At 47.2% G+C, this 17,618-nt stretch overlaps 1 protein-coding gene across 21 annotated transcripts in view; it reads left to right on the top strand.

Moving 5' to 3' along the window:
• Window positions 1-743: 743 nt before the first annotated feature.
• NRCAM (neuronal cell adhesion molecule) overlaps window positions 744-17,618 on the top strand; it is a 284,783-nt gene continuing 267,908 nt past the window's right edge. For 10 of the 21 annotated variants that reach the window (XM_019451145.2, XM_053896796.1, XM_053896800.1 and 7 more), the window contains exon 1: window positions 746-960. The gene's annotated coding sequence lies outside the window, so the exon portion shown is untranslated. Of the gene's footprint in view, window positions 961-17,618 lie in introns of all 21 variants that reach the window. The other 11 variants (XM_019451147.2, XM_019451154.2, XM_053896793.1 and 8 more) reach the window with 4 other exon arrangements.

Consider the following 17,618-nt stretch of genomic DNA (forward strand, 5'->3'; position numbering starts at 1 on the left):
CTAGGGTATAGTGGAGAAGGGCCTCCCGAACATACTACACATTTAGAAAACCCTCTTTTTTTCTTCTTTCTTTCTTTCTTTTTTTTTTTTTCCCTTGTAAATGGTTCTCCATAAAGCTTCCAAATCTGAAACTAAGCAAATGTGAACTAATCCTATTGCCTGGAACCAGAAGACCCAATTCCTACCGCGAATAGGCAGTCAGCACCTACCTTACACTGAATGCTCGCTCCCCTTTCTGGGGGCTGTTTGGAAAGAACGGTTGCAAAAAAATAAATAAATAGAAGTAAACAAATAAAAATACACCTCCCCCCCAATTCACCAATCTCACCCATCCAACTGGTGAGTTTCAAAGAAATTCAATGCTTCACAAGGAGAAAATGAAAAGGCCATAGACCTCAGACAGAAACCCACACCCATGAGAGCGGCATTTAAAGACCGTCCGTTTTCTGGAACGTCTCCTGTAGCCAAATCCCTGCCGCCCCTCCGTGCCCCCCCCGACCCCGACCCCGACAACCACCGCCACACACGCTTGGCGGGGTGAGGGCGCGGCATCCCAGGTGAGGGGGCCACCCGGTCCCCGAGGCGCCGGCGGCCGGAGCCCATTCGTCGCCGCCGCAGCCGCAGGGGAGGGAGGGGCCGGGCCAGCCGGGGAAGGGCGGGGGACGCCGGGGAGGCGAGCGCGGCGGGGGTAGGACGCTAAAGCGAGCGACCGGGAGGCAGAGCGCGGCGCGGGGCGGGCGCGCAGGGGCGGGAGCGGCGGGGGCGCGCGCCGACGCGGGGCCAGCCCTGCTTCGCCCGGGTCGCGGGCGGACGCGCGCCGCAGTCGGAGCCTCAGACGCGCGGCGCAGGGGACACCGCGGGGCCGCCGGAGGCCACAGCTCCGTCGGGAACGGACAACGTCCGCGCTCCGGGGAGCCGGGCGGCCGCGCCGGGGCTGAGCGGTGGGCGCGGCGGAAGAACGTGAGTAGCTCCGTGCGCGTCCGGCGGTGACACTCGGTCCTGCTCCGGGGCGACGGCTGGAGCGGAGGAGGGCACCCGGGGGCTGCTGTGTTGTCACTCGGACGCCGGCCCGGGGTTCAGCAGAGCGCCCTCCCGGCTGGCAGCGCCGCGCCGCTCTATCTGCGGCGGGGCGAACCTGGTGGCCAACTCCCTTCCAACCCTCAGGCCTCGGACGCGCCCGCGGGCGCCGAGCGGGGTGGAGGGGGACGGGCGCCCGGGCGGGGACTCGCCGAAATGCGGCAGCCCTAGGTGGCTTGGGCGGGCCCTTCACCACCTCCAGTCTGTGGACAACTTCTTCATCCGCGCCCCGCGCTTTCCGGGAAGCCCTGCCTGGGGTCCCTGGGTGGCCAGTTGGGCCTGGGGAGGCTGCTGGGGCCCGGCACGGCGGCTTCCCCGCCATGCACGCGGGGGCGTAGGGTGTCACGCCACGGTGCCGGCGGGACGTGGAGCGCAGTTGCCGGGCCGGCGCGCACCGGCGGGTGCGCGTCCGGGTCCCCGCGGACACATCTGGGCGTGGGCTTTGTTCGGATGTGCTCACACCTGCGCCGATCGCCGGGCTCCAGGCCGAGCCGACCTCCACTCTCGCCGCCCCAGGGGAGAACTCGGGGAATCTGGGGGAAGGGGAGAGACCGCATAGGCAGCAGGGTGGGGGCTTTCCGGGGGTTTGTTGGCCCTACAGGTGCGAGTCCTCGGGGTCCCGGCGCTCCGCCCAGCCTCCGGGGGCTGGGACTGTTGGGGCTGGCCCACCGGGGTTTGGGGCTGGCCCAAAAGAGCCCCTTCCCTGCCCGGGCTCCCGGTAGTGGGCTCTGGCAGCCGTTTGGCCCGGGATGCTGTGTTGAGCCGGGAGTGACTGCCGGCTCCGGAGCATCCATCTCGCCGCCAGCGCCATCTGCGCGGTGCGCCGCCCCCAGCCCCCTCCTGGCCGCGCGAGTGGGCGCCGCCGAGTGCTGGTCCCCGGCTGCTCGCCGGCTCGGCGGTTCCCGGCCCGCAACTCCCCGCGCCCAGAGGGGACCGGGGGTGCCCCGGTCGAGTGAGCCGGGGACTCGTCATCACTCCTGGAGCGGTGTACCCTGGGCAGCAGGCGCCTCCAGAGGGGTCCTCGGGCCCCGCGGGGCCGGTGAGCCGGCTGCTGGCCTTCCCTCCGGATCCCCTCCCCTGTCGTCGGCTCCGGGCCCTCGGCCGCATCCTCGGTCCCCCGCACGCTCGGGGGGCCGCCCTTGCGCAGCTGCCGACGCCTAGGGAGGGCGCCGAGCGGGGGCGTCTCCTTCCACCCAGCCTCTCTCTTGCCCTCCGCAGAGCTGTTTGTCCTAACAGGGAAATGTTCTTTTCCTTCTCTGTCCCGCATGGTTAACGCGCAGAGTTGCAGGTCTGAGAGGCTGGGCCCTTCCTCGCCCGAGGCTCTTGCAGAGAAGTGATGGAGGCGAGTGTAATGGGGCAGGAGGCTTGCGTTCTGCACCAGGAGCTCCCCCTGGGGCTGTCAGCAACGCGGCAGCTACTGAAGGCAGACCTTTGGGAGGCTGGGCTGCTTTGGTTTGGGACTGCTTGAGGCTAACCATGCCCTGTTATTAAAATATTGTAATAATAGCTCAAGAGTAAAGGAGACTTTCCGGAAGTCCTGAAATGGGTTTAGACCACTGGATACTTTCCTCTTTAATGGTAATGAGAGTCCACGTTGTTTTGAGAGCTTCAGATGTACCAGGCGCTGTGCATGGTACACGTATCATCTTTAATTTCCACAACATATGACTACCCTTTTCTTAAAATTAGGAGACGGAGACTTGAGAGGTCAGTTAACTTTCCCAAGGTCACATAGCTAGGAAGCAGGGGAGGGGAGTGGGGGGCAGGAGCAAGGGTGAGTTTTGCCCCTACACTTTACCATCCCAGACTGTGAAAATGGGGACTTTTTGGAGGCTTACCGCATTAGTTTAGGGGAAGCCTAAAACCACCAAGTGATCAGGGACATTATAAGGCCATTCAGTTCTGACTCCCACAGACCTCACAGTAGCAGGCGCTACTGTAAATCAGCAGATTGTATTGTGGAATAGCCTTTTATTGCCTCGTATTGCCCTGGAATTCCTTTACATGTTCTTTTATTCCTGTTAGCTTTTAAGTGCCCTGCTATTTGCCTAGCCAGTTACAGTCACCGGACTGTTCTTAGTGACGAGATGCCTCTATGATTACAGAGAGGCTGAGAGGTTCCTGGAACATTGCAATTTTTCAGAAAACTTTTTTCTTTTTTTAATTTTAAGAAAAGGCAAACATTTCCATTTGGCAAACGTTTCTAGTAGGCTCCCCAGTCCCGAATCTCCTTTGTACACTCCTTTGACTGCAGATTTACTCCTCAAATTGGATGTTGAATTTGAATAAGACCCTACTATGACATCTTAGGAAAGTATCCGATATCCTGAGTATTTGACTGTGTGGTGCATTTACAAAGATGCTGCATATTAACTCGTAGAAACAAGAATTTGACCTAAAGTGAGATCAGCTGTTCCTGGAATAGCCTTCAGCATGTTTGTAATTGTGAACTCATTGTGCATTCTTTAAAATTTTTTTAATGTTTTTATTTATTTTTGAAGGAGGGAGAGAGAGAGAGAGAGGCAGAGCATGAGTGGGGGAGGAGCAGAGAGAGAGGGAGACACAGAATCGGAAGCAGGCTCCAGGCTCTGAGCTGTCAGCACAGAGCCCGATGTGGGGCTTGAACCCACAAACTGTGAGATCATGACCTGAGCCAAAGCCAGAAGCTCAACCGACTGAGCCACCCAGGCGCCCCTCATTGTGCATTCTTAATCCTACTGACTCATGGTCTTCTTTCAGCCTGCTTTGTACTTTATTGCAGGAAAGTTGCAAAACATTTCACATCATCCAGGAATTTGAGAGCTGTAAGAGAACACTGTATCCAAATGTTTTGGTTTCTGAATGAGTACAATGGGGTGCTGAGAGGTCACCCAGCCACCTAATGCCGGGTAGTGATGAGGTCTTTGGACTGAAGGCCAGTCTCCCCACATGATATCATTTCGTTATTGCAGCAGTGACGGTAAATGAAAAGCAAACTCATCTTTGGAAACGGTACTTCCTGTGAGGCTGATGTGACCACGACAAGGATAGCTGGGGGTATAAGTGCTTCCAAAGCAGGAGAGGGTACTGTACCTGGGCTACAGAAAACTTCCTAAAGGATCCTTTCGAATAACATTTTCATGTAGGTGTAGTTTTCCTTGTACAACTGGCTGGATAGAAACAGAAATGGCAGATAATGTATTTGCATGTACGAAGGAGCTATTTAATGGAACCCCACAGGATGCTTTTCTGATGAAGAAATACTTTAAGTCATTCATTCATTCATTCATTCATTCATAAATATTTATTGAATGGATAGTCTAGTGTCCTAGACACTGCAGTTCCTGCCTTCAGAAATATTAATTAAGTTTCATTTTTATTTATTTTGAGAGAGAGAGAGAGAGAGAGGGAGGGAGGGAGAGAAAGGGCACATGCATGGGCAAGGGGCTGAGAGAGGAGAGAGAGAGAATCCCAAGCAGACTCCATGCTGCCGTATATTCTGAAGTGGGACTCGATCCCACAAACTGAGATGAAATCAAGAGTTAGTGCTCAACTGACTGAGCCACCCAGGTGCCCCCAGGGAGATTAGTTCCAATGATAAAATTAGAAGTATGGCTGCATACTTCTGCACACAGACTCTTTTTTCACATATCGTAAATGTACAGCCTGATGAACTTGCTCAAACTGAACACATGGGTGTAACGAGTGCCCAAATCAAGGAATAGAACATTATGAACATCTGAGAAAGTCCTCTTGTGGCTCCTACCAGTCATCGCTCGCTCCCTGAAGGGTAAGCACTGAGACTTATCTGAAGGGTAAGCTGTTTCCCTGAGATTCTCACCAGGAAATCAGAAGGTCTTTGTTCTAGTCAGCTGGGGCTGCCATAACCAAATACCATAGACTGAGTGGTGTAAGGAACAGAACTTTGCTTTCTTCAAGTTCTGGAGTTGGGAATTCTGGGATCAGGGCACCAACATGGGCAGGCTCTAGTGAGGGCTGTTTCCCTGGCTTACAAATGACCATCTTCCTGCTGTGTGCTCGCACATGCTTTCCTCGGTGGATGTGCACCGAGATCTCTCTCTCCCTCTTCTTATAAGGCCACTGATGCTATTGGATTAGGACCACATCCTTATTACCTCAGTGAACCTTAATTACCTCCCCAGAGCCTTATCTCCAAATACGGTCACATTGGGGGTTAGGTCTTTCACATACGAGTTTTGGGGCTCACAGTCCAATCCACAGCAGTTCTGATTTGCTTGCCTCCATCAGCAGCCTGGGGAGTCTCATCCCCACTTCCAAAGACCAGTTTCCAGCTGACAAGTATGGTAGCTGAAAACAAGGTTAACTAGAATATCGAGTTTCTGTAGTCTTCTCTAGGAAGTTTTATGTGTTTGCATCCAAACGCTGCTTTAGGTCAGCCCTGAACTGCTGAGGTGATTGGCGAAAAGGAAGTAATTTGAAAATGATTAAAAAATTATTAAATGCTTTTTAGGTGTATTTTCCTTCCCCTGCTGAAGGAGCCCTGAACCTTTCTGCCAGGTGAGGACAGAGGACACCTAGGGATGCTAGGGGCAAGAACAGAGTGGCTAACTTTATCCTTTGTCCGCCGAGGCAAATGAAAAGCCCCTTTAGTTTTGAAGAGTCTCTCTTACCATCAGGACTGAAGTTTCTAAGAATAGGAAAATGTGCCAAAACGAATTGACGAACGGTTCGTTTTTCCGCTTAAAATGTGAAGGAGGAGGCTACGTGAAGAAGCTACAGGAACAGCTCTACCTCCAATATCAGGTTGTCTTTAAATTGGGGAGCGGGGCGCCTGGGTGGCTCAGTCAGTTAAGGGTCCGACTTCAGGTCAGCTCATGACCTCGCAGTCTGTAAGTTTGAGCCCCGTGTCGGGCTCTGGGGTGACAGCTCAGAGCCTGGAGCTGCTTCAGATTCTGTCTCCCCCTCTCTGCCCCTCCCCCGCTTGTGCTTTGTCTCTCTCACTCTCAAAAATAAAAACACATTAAAAAAAAAAGATTTAAATGGGGGAGCAAACATCATATATTTATTGAAAATGTGATGGTTTCGCCAAGCCACTCTTTTATTGTGAAAACGGCTCTAACCATTTTTAACTATGTAATTTAGTGGCATTAAGTACTTCAGGATGTTTCACAACCATCACCACTGTCCATCTCCAGAACTTTTCTCACCTTCCCCAGCTATAACTCAATCCCCATGAAGCAATAACTACCCATTCCTCCTCCTCCCAGGCCCTGGCAAGGATCATTCTATTTTCTTGTCTGTGAATTTGACTGTCCTCAGTACCTCGTACGAGTGGGATCCTACAGTCTGTGTCCCTTTTGTGACTGGCTTATTTCACTTAGCATGATGTTTTCAGGGCTCCTCCATGTGTCAGAATTTCCTTCCATTTGAAAGCTGAATAATATTCCGTTGTATGTAATACCACGTGAAAAAAATTTCATTCGTCTGTCAATCATTTTTTAAAAAAATTCATTCGTCTGTTGGGCTGTTTCCAGTTTGGGGCTATCGTGAAGAGTGCTGCTATGAACATGGGTGCACAAATACCTTTTTGAGTCATTGCTTTCAGTTCTTTTGGATATATGCCCAGAAGTGGGATTTCTGGATCGTAAGGTCAAGGCATTGTTTTAATTTTTTTGAGGAACCACCGTACTGTTTTCCACCGCAGATTTACCATTTACATTCCCACCAAGAGAGCACAGGGTTCCGGTTTCTCCACGTATTCACCAACCCTTATTTTCTGTTTCTTTAAAAATTTTTTTAATATTTATTTATTTTTGAGAGAGAGACAGAGACACACAGAGCATGAGCAGGAAGGGGCAGAGAGAGGGAGACACAGAATCTGAAGCAGGCTCTAGGCTCTGAGCTGTCAGCACAGATCCCAACGTGGGGCTCGAACTTACGGACCACGAGATCATGACCTGCGCTGAAGTCCGACACTTAACCAACTGAGCCACCCAGGCGCCCCGATTTTCTGTTTTCTTGACAATAGCCATCCTAATGGGTGGAAAGAACTATAGCTGTTACTCTTTAAAGTTATAAATTAATATACTAATTAATTTACTAACATATTAGTAATTAATATACTAATTAATAAACTAATACACTATGTCATGAACAAGGGTTTCACGACATTTTCTAACTTATTGTTTTAATTTTTTTTTTAATAAGGAGATGCATGGTTTTTTTAAAATTTTTTTTGAAAGAGAGGGAGAGGTAGGGTTCAGGTAGGGGCTCGAACCCACGAACTGTGAGATCATGACCTGATCCAAAGTCGGATGCCTAACCGACTGAGCCACCCAGGCGCCCCAGGAGATGTATCGTTTTTAACGAGTAACGATTGACCCCGTACTTTGCATAGAGCATGAAATAGATGCTACGGAACACGTGTGTCATCGCCCAGGCTAAGCCAGCACTGGTGAAGGACATTCATGTTATTTTTTTTTAATGTTGAATTAGAGCATATGTGTCTGTAGCACAGCTGGGTGAAGTGGCCTCGCTCTGAGGCTAGATGAAATACTAGTATGATTTTATTTTACAGAGAAAAATAACATTCGCATTTTAACCCAGATCAGGAGCAAATTCGCCTCATATCTGCAAACAGATAGGAATATCCTATTTAGGGATGTGCTGGACTTGTGAACTGCAGGTCTGCACTGGGCATTTCTCCCTACCATTGAATCTTCAAAGATGACAGTATAAACCCTCACTACCCAATTATCATTGCTTAGCTGAGCTAATAAAAAAGATGCGGTGTCAACTTAATTGACCTATTTTACTGGCCTACAAGATTGGAATTTCAAATTAGAAAAAGGTAGTTTTGAAAAGTCTGATGGAGGGCTTCCCGCAAGTAACTGAAAAGCTAGTGAATCTAAGAAATGCTGGTGGTAAAGGGAACAAATTTACAAAGGCTAGTGCTCGTCTGCTGCACATACTGTCCAAATGGCTTATTCAGTTCAGAAACAGGAGTGATGAATGCAGCTTGTCTTGTGAGCTCTCTGATCTGCTTCCACAATGCCGTGCCTTAAAAGCACTGTTGAACTCACACGAGAGTGGAAAAGGTAGTTATTATCAGACGAAAGGATCCTTTCTAAAATTCTTTTTGTAATTGACCTGTAATCAACATACAACATTTTATTAGTTTCATGTGTACAACATAGCGATTTGATGTTCGGAGACATCTGAAATCCTTATTAAGTGGTGATAGGGCTGGAAAGAATCGTTTGAACATCATCTATCTATCTACCTATCTGTTCATGTGTATATTTAAATTTTATGATGTGTGTCGTATATTGGTTCGAAACCCACTGTAACCACAAACACATATTCCCAAGGCAATCTGAGGGAATCCTGTAGGAGGTCTTCTACTGTGTAATATGCAATGAATTCGATTTATCTTTCTCAAGTGGGCTGAGAGCATTCAAAAAATTCAGTATATGTATTCAGTAGGTAGTGATCTTTTCTCCAAATTGCAACTTTAAAGCAATTTCATGCCACTTTTAGATGACCTTGACATTTGAACGGCATGATTTACAAGCATACATTTTTGCCAAACACGTCAAACTCATGTTGAACGCCATTAGCAGATTCTCTCCAAGGGGAGGGGAAAGGAAAAAAAAGGACTAATCTCCCATTAATTATGCTGTAAGGTAGAAGCGGACTGTCGAAAAAGAGTTTCATCCTAGAGTTTTCTTGGGCCCTGAGGAAGGATGGCTTGCAAGCAAAAGCTGCTGCCTTCCAAAGCCTGTGCGGCCTTTTAGTCCCTCACCTCAATAGAGAGCTGAAGGGACAAAAGTGAACAAAAGAGGCCTGTTTTGCCTGCCCCACTTGCTGGGCTGTTGTCTTGGCCCTTTTCAGCGAAGGAAGAGGAGGGGGAGCCGGGTCAAAGTTGAAGAACAGTGAAAAGGAATTCAAGCTTCATGTCGAAATTTGAATTATAGCTTCAGTTTGAGTGCCGAGTAGATGAGTGTGAATTGAAATTTTTGAATCTGTGCAAGCTTAAGTGACAGATGGTGTTGGAACAAGGTCCGTAGGGGCTGGATGGCGTATCCACAAAAGTGGCATGCCCGAGCGAGGCGCTCGGTAAACATCTAGTTAACCGACGAAAGTTTGAAAACTGTAGGAAGTGTAGTTCGGTGCCGTTCGCAGCATTAAGACATTGGCCTGTGTGAATCCGGGGAGGCCCCTGCGTCTGGCGTGCACTCGGATGCACTTGTCCCCCCTAATTGCATTGCAAATAGTCCTCTTTCCCCTGGAGTATCTACTGGAATAAATACAGAAATGCCCAGTCAGCTCCCCATGTAAAATCTCATTACAGGGTTTTGGTATTGACCACAGATTGTTTTGATACATGACAAGGTAGATAAGTCTGCCCTACATATTGGCGAAGCCGTGTTTCTTCCCACGTGAGTATATCTGGGAAACGTGATTTCACCTTTCTGCTTCCGGTGGGGGTCCATCACGGTTCCACTTGCTACTGAAGTTTTTAATACGGCACATGGTACCCCATTCAGTTCGCTAGGCCAGCATCTGATTTAAAGCATTTCTGAAAGAGAAGTTGGCTGTGGGTATAGTCAGAATAATAAAACAGCTCCTGGTGAGGTCGAGCTTACTGAAATGTAAGCGAAATCAAAAATAATTTGGGATACTTTGAAATGCTCCCTGGCGTTCCATGAAACCATAATTGGAAAAATTTTGCTTTGGTATCTTTGACCATTCAGATGACTTGATGACATAGTTTTTTGTCCCGATGTTGGTAGCATGATGGGCAAAAGCCACTTTTTATATCATTCAATACTTTCAAATATTTCTGTTTTTAGAGAAAGAACATTGACATGGCAACAACATAAAAAATTAGTAGATATTCAGAGATAATTAAAACTGTAATATAAACAAAAGCAAGTTCACTTCAGAATTGACTGTCTTAATTTATAGCATGTGTTGTAGTTTACATAAATTGTGATACATCATATGTCTCACAAATTGTAATAGCTGGAATACTTTATTTTTTAAATGTTTATTTATTTTGAGAGAGAGAGGGAAAGAGAGAGTGAGCAGGGGAGGGGCAAAGAGAGAGGGAGCCAAGCAGACTCCACAGCCATCAGTGCAGAGCCCAATGCAGGGCTCGAACTTAAGAACCATGAGACCATGACCTGACCCCAAACCAAGAGCTCGACGCTTAACCGACTGAGCCACCCAGGCACCCTGGTATAGGGTTTTTAAAACTCCATGGCTATTTGTTTCTAGTAACAGTTACCCTGACGCCAATTTAGAGTGGAAGGTAAAATATATCAAGGGTTGATTGCTGTCCTAGGACCATAAAGGGACCCATTAAGCAGCAGGGAGTCGGTGAGTTCATGGTCGGTTTCGTTTGCTGGGACTGGGGCTGGAGGAGCAGAGATCAGCAAGGGTGAGAGGGATTCAGAGGGCGGGAAGGCTCAGGTGGGTAATGAGACATCCTGGAGAAGTGTCCTACGGCACAAGGTCCAAGAGAGATTATAAATAATGAGGAGTGAGGAAAGAGCCTCCCTGTAAAGGTAATAACTTAAAATCTGAAAGAAAGAGAAAGGGACAAGGATAAAAATGTTTGCAGTGACGTCTTGACAAACAGAGAATAGTCTCCATTTCATAGCACCCAATAGGAAATACTTTAAAGAGATATTTTCTTGTGGTACTTCAGGTCATTGAAATCATTTGACATAATGAAATAGAAATAGCTTATAAATCACCCTGCAAAAATGAAATATGATAATACCCATGCACTGAAAAGAAATGCATTGAGAAGACCTTACTAAGAGTCAAAGCTAGTATTTTTTCAGAATAATAGGAAAATTCTTAGATCATCTCACCTCTCCAGCTATTTTGTGCTTTTATATACAGATGGCCTCAGCTTGAGAAAATTAGAGATATAAAAATGTGAACTTGCCAAACACATTTGGGATGATATTCATGTTAAACAGGATTCTTTGCTTTGCACAAGGTTTATATGAACTTGTAACTCAGCAAAGTTCATTTCAGGAGCAGCTTTTTGGGGATCTCAGAGTAGACAGATTATTCTATCTCCTGAAAGAGCGTAGTGTAATTGACATCAAGTGAAAACCCAATCAAATGTGTCTAAATACAAATCCGGAAAGAGGTGGACAGGTGGTAAATGAAGAAAAGTACCTTGCTTGTATGAAAATACTTGATATTTGCGGCAGATAACATTGAGAGACCAAGTCTCTTTTGGTAAAAGGAAGCAGAAAACAAAATACTCATCCAGGCAAGAAAGGCATTTTTGGCCTTGCTCATAATGGAATTCTGTCAGCTTTCCCCAGGTTCGTGACTGTGGAAATCCAGACCCCTTCTGTTCCATGAGGAGCCTGAGCTGTGTTTCCTGTTGTGCATGGTGGTGTGTCTGGAAGGGTCCCGACATTTGATGAATGAGTGAATGCAAGAATGAATGACGGAGTACACGAATATTGCAAAATGTCAAGAGGATTTTTTTTTTTGTCAGAGGGAATTGGGGAGTTTTGTCCTCAGACCTGGTTCGAAGATACAGACGCCGTCTAGACCACGGGAAATCAAACGTTCATAATTTCAGGCCTGGACTTTGTATGATTGTAATTTGCTTCCTGGTTCTAAATTAGGCGGTCAAGCAGGCAGGTGAAATCATTCAATCCAGAAGGGTACCATTTTTTAAATTGCCGCCGTGGAGCCCTAAGTGACATCTTTGTGACCCCGAAGAGTTGCTCTGTAATTTTCTACCTTTGCTCACGGCAGATGATTCTGGATTTGCACAGGCCTTTCCTTTCCCTTCAGAGTCTGAGGCTGGTGCTTGTCACCTCCCCCTGGAGGTCTCTGGGTGGCTGCACACTGATTGAGTGAAGCACTTTCTAAGATTGCTTTCCGCCACCTGAATGTGAAGAAATCAGAAGCGGGGCACACAGGACAGAGATGAAAAGTGGTAAGGCCGGGGTGTGGACCAGACCAGAGAAGCACGCAGGCTGCAGCTTTGGAAGCCAACCTTCTCTCCTTTTGGTTGGCCGCAGACTGCTCCTACCTGCTGTGTTCTCTATATTCCTGCATGTGCACTGACTTACAGCATGGTCTCCCCCAACCAGTTAGTGGATTGTACAGGGACTGGGTTCAAGGCAATGGGGCCATGTCTGAGAGACACGTAGGGAAAAATTGTATATGTGTGAAATTCGTAATTAATTCAAGTTTGAGAAGTACCAGGACTCTGCAAAGACTAAGGAACCTCAGTGTCCTGTACGGCTTTGGAAACGAGGCTCGAGGACGTTTCCTTCTTCAGCTAGAAACTGACGATGAAACACAGACTTTGTCATCGTCCAACCCTACCGCACAAGAGGGTGTAACTATGGCGAATCAAGATAAAAACGAAAGTGCTGACAGAAGGTTGGCATCAGTCCGTGTTCTCTTTAGGTAGAAGGCACCTGTCTCGTGTTCACCAGAGTATTCTGACAAGATCGCTTCAGAGATCTGTGTGTCTCTGACATCCTTAGCAATAACTCTGTCTGCTGGATTTTGAACAAACGTAAGGGTCTCACACTGCAATCTGAGAGATTGATACCCTTTCTAATGCACGGTGGGACTGTTTTCAAAAACCACAAACTACATTCTTAACCGTCAACAAATCGTAATAACATATATGCGAAAATCAGACTGCGGCAATGCGATAAAAAAAAGGGTGTAAGTTCAGTGAGTACTTTTTTCCAGTTGTATTCAGTAGTCTTTAGAAATCTGATTGTGTTTTATTTCAAGCCATAGCCTATTCATAATTTTCAAGAGGACGATCAGTAATCTTTTGTGTCAGCCATGACTAACTAGCAACCCCACAAGTCAATAAAGCATGAAACCATTTTAATATATTAAATTCATCCAGCTCACAGACAGCATATGCTTAGGGGCTCGATACAGAGAAACACACACTGTGATGCTTGCGAGCAGGCTTGGATATATACCATTGTTTGTATTTATTCTGTTCCCTTGTGCCCCAGAGGAGAGGTAGGTGCTTAAAGATAGCAGCCACACAGGCGCTATGGAAAACAGTATGGAAGTTCCTCAAAAAATTAAGAATAAAACTGCCATTTGATCCAGCAACCTCCTCTTTTCAGTCACACAGGTGCCATTTAGGGCTCCACCTTGCCAGTTTTAAAAAATGGCACTTTTCTGGATTGAATGATTTCACCTGCCTGCTCGAGTCCCTAATTTAAAACCAGGAAGCGGGGCGTCTGGGTGGCTCAGTCGGTTAGGTTAAGCGTCTGACTCTTTTTTTTTTTCTTTTTTTTTTTTTAAGCGTCTGACTCTTGATTTCGGCTCAGGTCATGATGTCAGGGTCATGACATTGAGCCCTGCATCCAGCTCTATGCTGAGTGTGGAGCCGGCTTAAGATTCTCTCTCCCTCTCTCTCTGCCCCTCCCCCACTCTCTCATTTTCTCTCTCTCTCTCTCTCTCTCTCTCTCTCTCTGCACTTCCATGTCCACTGCAGCATTATTCACAGTAGCCAAGATACGGGGACAACCCAAGTGTCCATCAACAGATGAGCGGATAAAGAAGGTGTGGTATATTTATACAACAGAGTATTATTCAGCCATGAGAAAGAAGGAAATTTGTGACAACATGGAAGAACCCAGAGGGCATTATGCCAAGTGAAATAGGCCAGACAGAGAAAGACAAATACTTCATGGCATCGCTTATATGTGAAATTTAAAATAAAGTCAGACTCCTAGAAACAGAGAATAGAAGGTGGTTGCCCAGAGCCAGGGGTGGGGGAGGTAGGCAGAGGTTGGTAAAAGATTTTCAGCAATAAGGTAAATAATGTCTGAGAATTCAATGCATAACATTGGTGACTATTTTTGATAACACTGTTTTGTATAATTAAAATTTGTTAAGACAGTAGAACTTAAATGTTCTCAACAACAACAACAACAAGAAGTGAGGTGACAGATGTGTTAAGTAGATAGGGGGATCCTTCCACAGTGTATGTGTGTACCAGATATGTGTACTTAAATATCTTACACTTTCGTTTGTCAATTACACCTCAATAAGGCTAAAAAAAATAATAGTTACCTTTGACCTGAGTGTAGACACAGAGCTTTAGAAATGGGGATATGTCATGGATTGAATTGTGTCACCAAATTCAGATGTTGAAGTCCTAACACAGGACCTAAGAGTTTGACCTTATATAGAGATAGGCTCTTTACAGCTAAAATGAGGTCATTGCAGTGGGCTGTAATTCAATATGCCTCGTGTCTTTATAAAAAGAGAAAAGTTGGACACAGGCACAGTGGGGGGAACACCATGTGGAGATCAAGTAGAGATCTCCAAGCCAAGAAACGCTCAAGATGGCCAGCCAACCACCGGAAGCTGGGGGAGAGGCATGGAACAGATTCTCCCTCATGACCCTCAGTAGGAACTAACTCTGCCGACACCTTGCCCTTGGACTTCTAGCCCCCAAACCTGTGAGACTATACAGTCCTGTTGTTTGAGCCACCCAGTCTGTGATGCTTTGTTATGGCAGCCGTAGAAAACCAATGCAATTAAAGGTCTCCCGTTTGTTTCTAAGCCTGTCCCTTACAAAAAAAGGAAGGGTGAAAATAGAGCTTCCCACCACATCTCTATGTTTGGATGTCTGTGTCTCTGTCTATATATCAATATATTTATATCTATCAATGCCTACTTTGTGTACCAGAGAAGTATGTGTGTGTAAATTGGTTACTTAGTCTCTGTACCTTGAATTAAAGCACAGAAATACTGGGAGTGGGTAGGGAGAGTATTTGTTTTATTAACTGGACAGATGTAGGAAGTTGGTAGTTTAAAGTTGATTACTCTTTTTGATTGTAATCAAGTCGACTCCAACTTTGATGCCTTTCTCATGTGTAGATTGTCATCACTTGGGATCTTAACCAGGTGTATTTTGTTAAAGGCTCTGCTGCTCCTGGTGGATCAGAAGATGTCTTTTGACTTGGAAAATGATACGGTTGCTGATCTTTCCTGGTGCTGAGGGAAGTGAAAGCTTGGATGAGTGAAAAGCCTGACTAGTTGGTGTGGATGCGGGTTTAGTGGGACAGGGTGAAGGAGGGTACCGAAGTGGGGTTTGCAGCTATCATCAGGCAGCACCACTGTCTGTTCGGAGATGCAGGGTTGCCAAGTGCTTTTAATCAACTCAAATGTTGGTTTGAATTAATTGGAAACTCTAAAACCATTTTAGTTGGTCCTTAATAACATCTGCCCACTTAGTGTGAGTTTCTGTTCAATTTCACTGGTGACAGCCTTGCCTGTCTTAGACCGTAAGCTCCTTCCAGGCAGTGTCCTATCAAGGTCACGTGTGGGGCGTTTAATGAGCCGCCACACTCAAAGAAGGGCCCGACTGTTGTAAATAAGAGCAAGGAGATGATTTGGTAGGAAGGTTCTTGCTGTGAGCGCCTGGCACTTTTCTGACTCTGACTTTGCGTGACTCATTGATTCCATATTAATGTATAAACCATTTTCCCGTTTGGGCTTTCCCCGGGTGATAATGTTCTTCCTTTGCTGCGGACTCAACTTTATTTATGATCCCGTCAGGAGGGACTAATGAAAACCCACCAGTATCTAGCAGGAAATAACTTGGAATCATGACTGTTTCAATTTTGCGGATCCTCACAGCTTCCCTCACTGCAAGGCAGTGAGACACAGAACTGATGGGGTGAAATGTCCAAGACCCTAGACAGGAGCAGGGATCAGGCAGTGGTTTCTTTCTGAAAAACCACTCTCAGTGCAAATCCTTTAGATGTTTTAAATATCTGCCTTCAGGGCACCTGGGCGTCTCAGGCACTTAAGCTTCTGCTTTTGGCTCAGGTCACGATCTTGTGCTCCGTGAGTTTGAGCCCGGCGCCGGGCTCTGTGCTGACAGCTCAGATCCTAGAGCCTGCTTCTGATTCTGTGTGTGTCTCTCTCTCTGCCCCTCTCCCGCTCATGCTGTGTCTCTCTCAAAAGTAAATAAACATTTTAAAAAATTAGAAAAAATATCTGTATTAAGACAATTTTGTGACGATTGTCTGTGAGGTGTGTGGGACCCATTGTAACATTAGGTGTGTACCCACGTTTGTTTGCAAACGTACTCCTATGGAGGTAGCAACGCCAGTGCCAGGATAAATGACCGGCTTTAGATCCATTTTATGAGTTTTGACTTGTGAGCCTGGGTTGTCTTACGTCACGCTCACGGTGAAAATTTTCCAACTCTGGTCAAGCCGAGTCCGTCTCGGGAAAGCAGTCACTGCTGCGGACAGTGGAAGGGGGCTGTGCTGGGGTCGTGGTCGAAGCATACGTTTGAGCCCAGCCCCACCCCTCCTCCCATCTCGTTGGCACAGTCAGGAGAGGGGCGAGTGATGAATATGCATGTGTCCCACACCTGTGACCGAGAGCTCCTCCATCAGGGAATAGCAGGGGATCAGTTACTTGAAATGGATGGCTCGCGGCAGCTGCTGTCTGTGGCCCGGCGGGCTCCCTGCCCTGCGCTGACAGCTGCACGGCACATCCTGCCGTCACACCACCTCAGCCACCTCCATCCCAGAGAAGGGCCGAGCCCCCTCATCCCCGGGCATTTCTTCCTGGGCAGTCTGCTCCTGAGGTGGTGCAGACCGAGAGGCCTCTCCGAATTTTAGGCAACGAGGTCCCAGTGATTTTACAACTTTTCTACCAATCGGTAACACGAATTCACAACACTCGTGGGTTGCTTAACTGTAGAGAACACCTTCATGAAGTATCTCTTCTCATCCTTACAACAACCCTTGATGTTCCAGGGCAGCACTTTTTTTTTTTTTTTTTTTCTGTAAAGGGCAGGGAATAGATATTCTAGATTTTGTAGGTCATGTCACCCCCTCCCCAGTCATAGATGATATGTAAGTGAATGGGCATTTCCGTGTTTTCATAAAACTCTCCTTACAAAACAGGTAGTGGCCGGCTTTGGCTGGTGGGGCATAGTTTGCCAACCCCTACTTTATGTTATTATACCCATTTTATCGATAAGGAAACTGAGGCTTAGGGAGTTTAAGGAATGGGTCAAAATAGCACAGCTGTTAAGTTGTACAACTGGGATTCTAACCCAAGGGGTCTGAGCCCCCTATCCCTTAGTCTTGACCCCAATGAGCTACTATTATCCTGCCATGAGAAATGACAAGGAGTGGAATTTTAGTTTCCACATGCTGTGAGTTAGAGATTATGACCCAGACATCTACGAGAGACATTTGTTTCCCTTAGAAATGATGTATAGGATGCGGCACCTGGGTGGCTCTGTCAGTTGAGTGTCTGACTTCAGCTCAGGTCATGATCTCATGGCTCATGAATTCGAGCCCTGCATTGGCCTCTGTGCTGACGGCTCAGAGCCTGAGACTGCTTCGGATTCTGTGTCTCCCTCTCTCTCTGCCCCTCCCCCACTCATGCTCTGTCTCTCTCCCTGTCTGTCTCAAAAATAAACATACAAAAAAATGATGTATGGGGGTGCCTGGGTGGCTCAGTCGGTTAAGCATTCTACTTCGGCTCAGGTCATGATCTCATCGTGCCCC

Source organism: Panthera pardus, unplaced genomic scaffold (assembly GCF_024362965.1).
Source record: "Panthera pardus isolate Hobbes unplaced genomic scaffold, ASM2436296v1 HiC_scaffold_8, whole genome shotgun sequence".
Classification (NCBI taxonomy): Eukaryota; Metazoa; Chordata; class Mammalia; order Carnivora; family Felidae; genus Panthera; species Panthera pardus.